Source organism: Oncorhynchus masou, unplaced genomic scaffold (genome assembly GCF_036934945.1).
Source record: "Oncorhynchus masou masou isolate Uvic2021 unplaced genomic scaffold, UVic_Omas_1.1 unplaced_scaffold_2005, whole genome shotgun sequence".
In the NCBI taxonomy this organism is placed as follows: Eukaryota; Metazoa; Chordata; class Actinopteri; order Salmoniformes; family Salmonidae; genus Oncorhynchus; species Oncorhynchus masou.
In genome coordinates, this window is record NW_027008495.1 from 7,501 (window position 1) to 12,500 (window position 5,000).

Here is a 5,000-nt window from a genome sequence, read left to right on the forward strand (position 1 = left end):
TGTGTGTGTGTATATATATGTCGTTCTAATGTGTGTGTGTGTGTGTGTATATGTCGTTCTAATGTGTGTTTGTGTGTGTGTGTGTGTATATGTCGTTCTAATGTGTGTTTGTGTGTGTATATATATGTCGTTCTAATGTGTGTGTGTGTATATGTCGTTCTAATGTGTGTTTGTGTGTGTGTGTGTGTATATGTCGTTCTAATGTGTGTTTGTGTGTGTGTGTGTGTATATATATGTCGTTCTAATGTGTGTGTGTGTGTGTGTGTGTGTGTTCTCTCCCCAGCTGCTAGCCACCCTCCTGACTCAGTATGAGAGGTTAAAAGGAGTCCAGTCTTCAGGGGTGATGCTCAACTTCTGGCTGGTGGCCGTCCTCTGTGCTACTGTCACATTCAGATCCAAGATCATACAAGCCATCAACGAGGTGAGAGAGAGACAGGTTGTGTGTTAGAGCTGGGACGATGAACCCAGAATGACAGACATAGGCTACCTCTTACTGTGGATTGTTCTAGAACTATAATTTGGGGTGATTTTGCTGAACAATGTTCCTGTTGATTGTTCTAGAACCATTATTTGGGGTGATTTTGTTACACAACGTCCCTGTGGATTGTTCTAGAATCATAATGTGGTCAACAGTAATAGCCTATGCATTATGTTGATTCCTGCTATGAAACCCTCTGTTTGTTTGGCTGTCGGCTTCTGACTCACTTCTTCTCTCCGCTGTGACACGGAGGAGGGAGAGATGCATTCTGAGAAGCATAATCATATGACCGTTGCTCAAAATGCTACTGTGTGGAAAAATACAGTTCTCAAAACAACTACTGTTGTTGTAGTTACAGAGAGTCACAGCTTTCTGGGAGTTTTCCAAGTATTTCTCACCTCTTAGTATTGTGTTCATGGCACCACTTTACAACCGGACTAGGCTGGAGTTAGTATGGTTTTGATGAACCCGCGGAGCTGAGCGGAGCGCGCCAGGCCTAGAGCTGGGAAGTTCCTGTAGGACATTAGGCTAATCTAGGCTAATCTGTCTGTAAATATGATGTTGTTGCTAGATAGCCATGTACACTTAGCTAGATTACTAACTGTAAATATGTTGTTGCTAGATAGCCTTGTAGGTTAATTGATTGATCAATCTAGCAACAATATCATGTCTACAGTTAGATTAGCCTACATGGCTATCTAGCGACAACATGTTTACAGTTAGATTAGCCTACATGGCTATCTAGCAACAATATCATATTTACAGTTAGATTAGCCTACATGGCTATCTAGCAACAACATGTTTACAGTTAGATTAGCCTACATGGCTATCTAGCAACAACATGTTTACAGTTAGATTAGCCTACGTGGCTAACTAGCAACAATATCATGTCTACAGTTAGATTAGCCTACATGGTTACCTAGTGACAACATATTTACAGTTAGATTAGCCTACATGGTTATCTAGCAACAACATGTTTACAGTTAGATTAGCCTACATGGCTATCAAGCAACAACATGTTTACAGTTAGATTAGCCTACATGGCTATCTAGCAACAATATCATATTTACAGTTAGATTAGCCTACATGGTTATCTAGCAACAACATATTTACAGTTAGATTAGCCTACATGGTTATCTAGCAACAACATGTTTACAGTTAGATTAGCCTACATGGCTATCTAGCAACAATATCATATTTACAGTTAGATTAGCCTACATGGCTATCTAGCAACAATATCATATTTACAGTTAGATTAGCCTACATGGCTATCTAGCAACAACATGTTTACAGTTAGATTAGCCTACATGGCTATCAAGCAACAACATGTTTACAGTTAGATTAGCCTACATGGCTATCTAGCAACAATATCATATTTACAGTTAGATTAGCCTACATGGCTATCTAGCAACAATATCATATTTACAGTTAGATTAGCCTACATGGCTATCTAGCGACAACATGTTTACAGTTAGATTAGCCTACATGGCTATCAAGCAACAACATGTTTACAGTTAGATTAGCCTACATGGCTATCTAGCAACAATATCATATTTACAGTTAGATTAGCCTACATGGTTATCTAGCAACAACATATTTACAGTTAGATTAGCCTACATGGTTATCTAGCAACAACATGTTTACAGTTAGATTAGCCTACATGGCTATCTAGCAACAATATCATATTTACAGTTAGATTAGCCTACATGGCTATCTAGCAACAACATGTTTACAGTTAGATTAGCCTACATGGCTATCTAGCAACAACATGTTTACAGTTAGATTAGCCTACATGGCTATCTAGCAACAATATCATGTCTACAGTTAGATTAGCCTACATGGTTACCTAGTGACAACATATTTACAGTTAGATTAGCCTACATGGCTATCTAGCAACAACATGTTTACAGTTAGATTAGCCTACATGGCTATCTAGCAACAACATATTTACAGTTAGATTAGCCTACATGGTTATCTAGCAACAACATATTTACAGTTAGATTAGCCTACATGGTTATCTAGCAACAACATGTTTACAGTTAGATTAGCCTACATGGCTATCTAGCAACAACATGTTTACAGTTAGAATAGCCTACATGGCTATCTAGCAACAACATGTTTACAGTTAGATTAGCCTACATGGCTATCAAGCAACAACATGTTTACAGTTAGATTAGCCTACATGGCTATCTAGCAACAATATCATATTTACAGTTAGATTAGCCTACATGGTTATCTAGCAACAACATATTTACAGTTAGATTAGCCTACATGGTTATCTAGCAACAACATGTTTACAGTTAGATTAGCCTACATGGCTATCTAGCAACAATATCATATTTACAGTTAGATTAGCCTACATGGCTATCTAGCGACAACATGTTTACAGTTAGATTAGCCTACATGGCTATCTAGCAACAATATCATATTTACAGTTAGATTAGCCTACATGGCTATCTAGCAACAACATGTTTACAGTTAGATTAGCCTACATGGCTATCAAGCAACAACATGTTTACAGTTAGATTAGCCTACATGGCTATCTAGCAACAATATCATATTTACAGTTAGATTAGCCTACATGGTTATCTAGCAACAACATATTTACAGTTAGATTAGCCTACATGGTTATCTAGCAACAACATGTTTACAGTTAGATTAGCCTACATGGCTATCTAGCAACAATATCATATTTACAGTTAGATTAGCCTACATGGCTATCTAGCAACAATATCATATTTACAGTTAGATTAGCCTACATGGCTATCTAGCAACAACATGTTTACAGTTAGATTAGCCTACATGGCTATCAAGCAACAACATGTTTACAGTTAGATTAGCCTACATGGCTATCAAGCAACAACATGTTTACAGTTAGATTAGCCTACATGGCTATCTAGCAACAATATCATATTTACAGTTAGATTAGCCTACATGGCTATCTAGCAACAACATGTTTACAGTTAGATTAGCCTACATGGCTATCTAGCAACAACATGTTTACAGTTAGATTAGCCTACATGGCTATCTAGCAACAATATCATGTCTACAGTTAGATTAGCCTACATGGTTACCTAGTGACAACATATTTACAGTTAGATTAGCCTACATGGTTATCTAGCAACAACATGTTTACAGTTAGATTAGCCTACATGGCTATCAAGCAACAACATGTTTACAGTTAGATTAGCCTACATGGCTATCTAGCAACAATATCATATTTACAGTTAGATTAGCCTACATGGTTATCTAGCAACAACATATTTACAGTTAGATTAGCCTACATGGTTATCTAGCAACAACATGTTTACAGTTAGATTAGCCTACATGGCTATCTAGCAACAATATCATATTTACAGTTAGATTAGCCTACATGGCTATCTAGCAACAATATCATATTTACAGTTAGATTAGCCTACATGGCTATCTAGCAACAACATGTTTACAGTTAGATTAGCCTACATGGCTGTCAAGCAACAACATGTTTACAGTTAGATTAGCCTACATGGCTATCTAGCAACAATATCATATTTACAGTTAGATTAGCCTACATGGCTATCTAGCAACAATATCATATTTACAGTTAGATTAGCCTACATGGCTATCTAGCAACAATATAATATTTACAGTTAGATTAGCCTACATGGCTATCTAGTAACAACATGTTTACAGTTAGATTAGCCTACATGGTTACCTAGCAACAATATCATATTTACAGTTAGATTAGCCTACATGGCTATCTAGTAACAACATGTTTACAGTTAGATTAGCCTACATGGTTACCTAGCAACAACATATTTACAGTTAGATTAGCCTACATGGCTATCTAGCAACAATATCATATTTACAGTTAGATTAGCCTACATGGCTATCTAGCAACAACATATTTACAGTTAGATTAGCCTACATGGTTACCTAGCAACAGCATATTTACAGTTAGATTAGCCTACATGGCTATCTAGCGACAACATGTTTACAGTTAGATTAGCCTACATGGTAACCTAGTGACAATATCAATATCTACAGTTAGTTATCTAGTTTAGTGTTTTGAGGTCGCCCTTCCTCAGGTGGTGAATCATGTAGCCTACAGGCCAATATGCACTGAGATGTCAGCCAATTCTCTGAAGAGGCCAAAATAAATGTGATCATTGTGGATCCTTTCGACAGGTTGCACATCAACCACTCCTTCCCTTGGATATGTTGCATGGGAATATCTTACTTTTTGAATCGTAGTCTACCGTCTCAGTTGTCCTACCTGGCCCTGGAAACACACGTCTAGAGTCCTGCTTGCTGATGTAACTGTCCATCAAAACAAAAAACAAATGTTGTTGAGGACTTTGTTGTTATTGAGAAAAATAATGACATTTTCTTTTGTCATATTACTTTTTGTACACACACACCTCCCCCACGAATGATTTAATGGAATTGATCACGGATTTATCATTATTGCTAAAAATGTTTACATTTTATCGCGATATGGATTTCTGTCCACATCACCCAGTTCTAGTTGTGTGTGTGTGTG

The 5,000-nt window shown here is 37.2% G+C and overlaps 1 pseudogene; it reads left to right on the plus strand.

Moving 5' to 3' along the window:
* Positions 1 to 5,000, plus strand: part of LOC135532748 (multidrug resistance-associated protein 1-like) — a 72,846-nt pseudogene that overhangs the window by 6,622 nt on the left and 61,224 nt on the right.